Below are 7,855 nucleotides of genomic sequence, written 5' to 3'. Positions count from 1 at the left end.
TGCTGGGGGTTTTTTTTTGAAAGGGGGGGGGGGTTAGGGGTTTGGGGGGGTCAATTTAGGTGTTTCATATATTGTGTTAGCTAGCTAATTAATAGAGAGAAGTGTCCTCTCTTATCTCCGTGCTTGGTCGACAGTACGTATTACACGTATAGAGGGGACTAGACACGCTAGCTAGTAAGCAAATGAAGGAAACAAAAGATCGTCATGAACATATGCATACAAAGAGAAGTGATATCGACCACCTCTCCTTCTCTGAGAGATTGGTCGAACAACAAGTTCTCGTATATCTATCAGACGCTACTGGCTACATATATACAATATAATTATCTCTTACAATATTGTCGGTGTACTGGGAACGGGGGTACCCAGACTTGCCTGCCTACGGCCTGCGGCGTGGCTCAAGAAGTGGCCCAGTACGGCCCATCTTCATCGACACATGCTCAAGACCCTCGCGAGGGGCCGAGCCTCGCAGGGCGGACGACAGGAAGCTTCCTCAGGCACAGCCTCGTCAGGCTGGCTCGCGAGGAGGCGGAGAGATCAAGGCGGGGTACCTCACGAGGTGCCCATGACGCAAGCCATGACGACCGAAGCCAGGCGGGCGTCGGCCTGCGCAGAGTCCTTGTTTCCTCTTTGGTGCAAAGGGGGCAAGCACAAGCAAGGGTATCAAGCAAAGGCAACCATTTTGGTGCAACAAGACCAAGACCAGCAGAACGGCAGGATGGAGGTCATCGTGGAGCCCAAGCCGGCGTCATCATCAGAGCCTTTGGCAGGCGAGGACCAACTTTAGTCAGGATAAGTGTACTAGATGTTCCCCTTCAAAATGGCCAATTGTTGGCGCCCTTCCCGCTTAATATTTGGGAAGAGGACCAGGGTCTCGCTCTATAAATAGGACTAGCCACCGCAGTAGAAGGGGATTCAATCCGGATTCAATCCTTCCCAAGAGGCACCACCTCCACAAAAACTCCTCCCCTCGCGAGGTAGTTCTTCCTTTGTATTGTTCATCATCAGCCCCCGAGGCAATCCACCACACCACAAACTAGAGTAAGGTATTACACCACCATGGTGGCCCGAACTAGTATAAACCTCGTGTCTCTTGTGTTGTTCTTCGTATAGTTTAGATCCTTGCGAGGCGACGAGACGTGAGTTGGTAGAGGGAGTGATATCCGCGCGCACCCTAGAGTTCGAACCTTAAGGGTCTGCCGGAACCCGAAATCCGACATTTGGCGCGCCAGGTAGGGGTGCGCCAGAATCCGCCTTCCACCGCCTTGTGTTTCGCCGTCCGTCGCATCCATGTCTGACGCTCGTCGAGCCCGCACCGAGCGCCGGGCTGCTCTCGCTACCCGCGTCGCCCAAACGGCGCCCGTGGGCAGATGCCCCCGTCGTTCCCCATCGCATGCCATCAACGCCGCCATCGGCCCGGCGGGGAACGAACAGCAGGCGTCGCACCTGCATCCTTTGGTGCGGTGAGAAGGCCGCACCGCCACTCCGTCGCTGACTCCAGCCGATTCGTTGTCCCACGCCCGTCGCGCTCCTGCGGACGCACACGCCGCGCTGCTCTTGGCGCGGGAGCTCCTGCACTACCGTCCCGTCGACGACCTCTACGACGAGTGGCTCGCCCGCATCACTGAGCTCGTCAGCGTCGTCAGGGGCTCCCCTGCACCGTCCCTCTCGCTGCACCACCCCCCGCCCTGCGCGGGCAATGCAGCTCCGGAGGCGCCTCAGCCGCCTCCCTCTCAGGAAGGCGCCCTCGCCCCGAGGCGCGCGGCCTCAGGACGGGACCCGCTCCGTCCAGCGCCCGCGCGGCAAGAGAAGAGCTGCCAAGAGATCCCTCGTCCTCAAGAAGCTGCCCGTGTGCTCCCCGCACTGGCACGTTATGACCGCGCTCCTGCTCCAGCGCGCCAAGACCCCGCGCTGCTCCTGGTGGCAGCGCGCGAAGACTTCCAAGATCAAGCTCTTCACCACCAAAGGCCTCCCGTGACCACTGCAGGATGTCGTGCCTTCATCGCCGAGCTGCGTGGCGTGGCCTGGCCGGGTAAGTTCAAGCCAGATCTGCCCCCGCGCTACAATGGCACGACCGACCCTGCAGAGTTCCTACAACTCTACGAGCTGGGCATCGAAGCCGCCAACGGGGACGAGAAGGTCATGGCGAACTGGTTTCCCATGGCGCTCAAGGACGGTGCCCGCACCTGGCTCCTAAACCTAGCTCCTGGCACGATTTCCTCCTGGGACGAGATGCGCACTTGCTTCATCGCCAACTTCCAGGGTACTCGCGACCGGCCCCCGGCCATGAGCGACCTGCGCCGCACCAAGCAACAGCCAGGAGAGACCCTGCAAAAGTGCATCCAGCGCTTCAACAACGCTCGCATCAAGATCCCCAGGGTGACTGAGGAGGCCATCATCTCAGCCTTCTCTGATGGCGTGCGTGACATCAAGATGAAAGAGGAGCTAGCAATCCATGAAGACCTGTGCACATCCCTGGAGCTGTTCAACTTGGCGACCAAGTGCGCCAGTGCTGAGGAAGGGCGCCTTTCCCTCCTCAAGCTTCCGGCTGCCGATCCAGAAGAGAAGAATCCCAAGGTCAAGGACGTGAAGCGCAAGGGGGCTGTTGTGCTTGCAGCAGAGCCAGACACCAAGCGAGGCAGGGATCAGCCTGAGTCATCCAAAGGCAACCGGTACTGTGTGTACCATGACCTCCACACCCACAACACCAACGAATGCCAAGAGCTCAGGGCTATGTGAGATGTGTGTGGCGGCCGAAGCCCCGAGCACAATGACCGGGGCTATGGCCGAGGAGGGGGAAGAGGTGGAGGACGATGGGAAGACCATGGCCCTTGCCAAGGGTGGCGTGACCGACCTCGCGAGGACCGCTGGCAGGACTAGCCTCGCGAGGGAGGCTGGAGGGATCAGCCTCGAGAGGATCGCCCTCAAGGCAACGCCGGCCTCCCTCCTCTGCCACCTCAGCCAAGGAGGAATGAAGACCATCATCAGGACGAAGGGGCTGGGGGCTTCCAGGAGCCGCGCGCAATTGCTTGCATCTTGGGCGGCGCACAGGCCCCAGCCTCTTAGGGCATCTTCAAGCAGTTTGCTCGCGAGGTGAATGCAGTCCTCCCCAAGCTTGAGGCCACGCACCCTCTCAGGTGGTCAGCGTGCGCTATCACATTCAGCTCAGCGGATCAGCTCAAGTGCGCAGCCACGGCCGGAGTCCTCCTGATGCTTTGCTCCCCAATCATCAGCAATGTGCAAGTCACCAGGACCCTCATCGATGGCGGAGCAGGACTCAACGTCCTGCCCGTCGAGACATTTAACAATCTTCAAGTGCCATACAATCAGCTTCAGCCAACCAAGCCTTTCTCAGGAGTCACTGATGGTTCCACTGTTCCAATAGGGCAAGTCCGCCTTCCTATCACCTTTGGGTAGCGCGACAACTACCGCACCGAGCTCATTGACTTCGACGTCGCTCACATTCGCCTGCCATACAACACCATCCTCGGGTACCCAGCCCTGGCCAAGTTCATGGCAGTAACCCATCACGGCTACAATGTCCTCAAGATGCCAGGGAGCGGTGGAGTCATCACAGTGCCTTATGAGGAGAGGGATGCAGTGTGTTCCCTTGAGCGAGCTTTCCAAGCCGCATCAATCGAAGACCCAGATCACAGGAGCGGAAGACTTCCCGAGGCAGTCCCTAAAAAGAAGAAGACATCGCCTGGTCCGAACCCTCGGGAGGCAGGCCCCTCAGGATCCGCGCCCGTTCAAGGGGCACCTCCTTCTGTCGCATAGGAAGGCGCGCCCGGCGCCCTCCTCGGGCAAGGCTCGTGTCACACCCTGATTTTCATGGCACAACACTTAAGATGATATATCATGATAAAGTGTGTTTGACAAAAACTTTTGCAATATTTGACTTTTTATTTGAATTGGTTTTCTCTTTGTGTTTTCAAGTGCTCTTTAAAGTCAACACAACTCCACCTTCTATACCTCATCTCCTTGCCCCAAGCTTCTGCCCAATGATCATGCCATGTGTATAGAGCATTATAGTATTTTCTTACAAAAATAATTTGGCCAAAAAGTATTTTCTAAAATTAGTTTTTCCAAAATCCCCTGAATTGAGGTTTGCACTGCAAGTACTTGATTTGGTGTGTGAAAAGTATTTCAAAAGGTATATTTGAAACCCATTAGATATAGGGTTCCCATAAACCACAAAAATATAATTTTAAAAGTTATTTTCCTATTTTATTTAAAAGCTTTTTCTTAAGGCCAGAAATGGTCTTTAATAGGGAAAAATTATTTTATTGTTTTAAAAATATTGAAAAAATCAGGGAAACTCAGTGGGAATATAATTCCCATATATAAGAGTTTCAATACATGGTCATGTTCAAAATATTGGTCAAATCCCTCAAAAACCCTTTCTGGATATTTCAATCTTTTGAAATATTTACAAAGGAAATATTCTCCAAAAATTCCAAGAAAATTCTAGCATGTCACATATGACATGTTTGATGATCTTGGCAAGTATCATGTCATGGAGAATAGTATAACCCCATGAAATCCCCTCAAAACCATTTCTGTCCATTTTGAAGTTTGAGCAACTTTACATTGCCAAACATGTCCAAATGTTCTAAAACCTTGTGAACATGCTCAAATGGTCTAATAATTCATCTAGACCAAATGGCACAAGTTGGAGAAAATGTTATATTGATCAAAGTGCCCCAAAACCCTCTCTGACCAGAATCAAATTGGAACAACTTTGTACTACCAACTTTCTCTCCTTGATCCCAAATTTTGTGAGCATGTTAACATGGCCAAATGAGGCCACTACACCAAGTGGTGCATCAAGGAGAAGTGATTTTCTCAACTAGATCTACATAAGTAAATTTCTGCTAATTTCTAGGGTTTACAAAAGTTGCATTGGCAACTTTGCCCAAATGGACTCAACCTTGGTGGAACCTATTATTATCTCATGCCATTTGACCCTGTCAAGCCTCATGACAAGAGGAGTTCATCTTCTTGCCCAAACCAGCAACAAACACCTTCTGCCATTTTACTAGAACCCCTGTTTTGACCACTTCCACTCTTCTCCATGGCCTCAACTTTTTACCACAGTGTCAGGACCCCGACTCAATACCACATCGATCTAGCATGTAACACCTCATATCACTTTGCGGCCTCACGCACGGTATTCCCACGGGTGTCGCCTTACCTTTGCCCGGGACTGTTTGCGCCTTTTGGCACACATATATGATAGTGTCGCTAGCATCCATATGATAAGGAGCCCGGGCTGACATGGCTAGTCGTAAACCCAAAGTGGCACAGACTTACAGGGACAGGCATCCATGACCCAGCATCGAACGTGTCGGTCATCAGCGAGTGAATCCGGGCTGTAGCAACTAGGCTAGCAGGACTCCGGTAAACCGGGCTGTAGCAGGCTAACAGGACTCCGGTACTCATCGCATGACATTTCCCCGAAGGGACAGACACAGGAATGAAGAAGGACACATGCCGACCAGCCTAAGTGTTCCGGAGTAGTAGCAAGCTACCATGGCTCAATGGAAGCACTAGGAGACATTTCCCGGTAAGAGAGGCTACTAAGGATAAACAACTAGATAGTCAGATCCCACACATAACAAGCATTTCAATAACATACACACAATATGCTCGTATGTGCAAATACAACGTGGCATCACAACATGACTCTACAACTCAAGTATTTATTCAATAGGCTCCGAGGAGCGAGATAGTACAAACATGGGTCTCTCGACCCAGCATTCAGAGCATACAAGTCAAAGCACAAGCGGAAGCTTAACATGTCTGAGTACAGACATCTACAAATGAAAAAGGCTAAGAAGCCTGACTATCTACAAGATCCTGCCGAGGGCACAAGATCGTAGCTGAGGTAACAAGCTAAACGTCGAAGTCCACGTTGAACTACTAGTGAGACTGAAGTCTCTCTACAAAACATAAAATAGGCAAATGTGAGTACAAATGTACCCAGCAAGACTTACATCGGAACTATCTACATATGCATCATTATCAACAAAGGGGATGGTGGAATTTAACTGCAGCAAGCCAGCTTTGACTCGGTGGCTATCCTGAACTACGACTGCAACTGACTCTTTGAGGTGGCGCACACAAGTCCACATATTCACCATATCAATACACACTATGGATCCGCTCCCGTCTCCCTACGAGAACGCCATCCATAGCACTCACGCTTATCTTGTGCATTTTAAAGTATCCACTTTCACTTGTCTATGAACTGTTATAGGCAACCCAGAAGTCCTTTACCGCGGACACGGCTATTCGAATAGATGATGTTAACCCTGCAGGGGTGTACTTCTTCATACATGTTTCCACCACTTAGCGTCTGCACACGACATGTGCTCGGCAGACTTCAAGCGAAAGCCGACGTGGGTGTAGACCATGACCTACCTAAACACTCAAGTCTCTAGTCCAGGTTTATCGCCTATTCAGGTTCCATCCACAGGGAGACCGGCCGAAGTTTCCACATACGGCCCCGAACGATGTGTGAAGGATTCCGTGACACCAAACGGGCGCCCGGTATACCCGGCCACGTGCCTACCGCATCACAGCCCACCCCTCGGGTCAGCGCTGCCCACGGCCTCCAGCATACTACAAACACCAAAAACTACTTGCAACTCCTGGACAGAGGACAAGGGTGATTAAGAAGTCGAGCGGGGTCATATTTCAGGGCCCAATGCATGGTAGTAGCTGTATCATGGATCACAAACACAGAACTCAGTTCCTAAGGACGGCATCAATGAGACAACCCACCATGTACTCCTACATGGCCTCTCACCGCTACCTTTACCAAATCGTGTTCACACACTTAGCTCACACACAGTAGGACATGTTCACACACCTCTGATTCATCCCCGATGAATCAGACCCGACTCAACTCTAAGTAATAGCAGGCATGACAAACAAGCATGAATGAGTAGGCACAACAGGGCTCAAACAACTCCTACTCATGCTAGTGGGTTTCATCTATTTACTGTGGCAATGACAGGTCATGCAGAGGATAAGGGGTTCAACTACCGCAACAAGTAACAGATGAATCGTTGTTGTCCTAATGCAGTAAAAGAGAGCAGGAGCGAGAGAGTGGGATTGTATCGGAATGAACAAGGGGTTTTTGCTTGCCTGGCACTTCTGAAGATAGCATTGAGTCTTCATCAGTGTCAACGATCACAACGTCGATACAACGTCTACCGAGGGGGAACAACACCGACAAACAGAGAAGAAACACGATCAATGCAATGCACAATATGATGCATGCTATGACATGGCAATAAGAATGTGTTTTGGCTAATGCAAGCTACAACAGATTGAGATGAGTCCATTTGAACCAAAGATTCAAATGCAAACCCATTTTAAGAGGTCATAATAGTGCATTAACTTGTTTCATCTAAACAGCAAGGTTAATATGTTCTAACATGCGTGAAACCAGTGCAGATGGATAGATTGGATTTTTCTGATCATTTTTCATATATAATTTATTTGATTTGGAGCTACGGTTGATTTTATATGATTTTTAGAAGTTTGCATTATTTCCTGAAATTTCATGAATAAGAATAATTCCAATAATTGAATTAATGCGTCGGCATTGCGTCAGGGTGACGTCAGCAGGTCAAAGGCGCCAGCCCAGGTCAAACCTGACGGCTGGGACCCACATGTCAGTGTAACAACTAACTAACAGAGTTAGTTAGCCTTAGGTTAGCACTAACCTAGGTTAATTAGAGCCTGGGCCCACTTGTCAGTGAGTCAACTAATTAACTAAGTTAATTAGTGCTAACTAAACTCACACCTAAGCTAAATAGGGGCATGGCCCACGCGTCAATGACCC

The sequence above is a fragment of the Triticum dicoccoides genome, chromosome 3B (assembly GCF_002162155.2).
Source record: "Triticum dicoccoides isolate Atlit2015 ecotype Zavitan chromosome 3B, WEW_v2.0, whole genome shotgun sequence".
NCBI lineage: Eukaryota > Viridiplantae > Streptophyta > Magnoliopsida > Poales > Poaceae > Triticum > Triticum dicoccoides.
The sequence above is the reverse complement of the archived record's forward strand: the minus strand, read 5'-3'. Positions refer to the sequence as shown.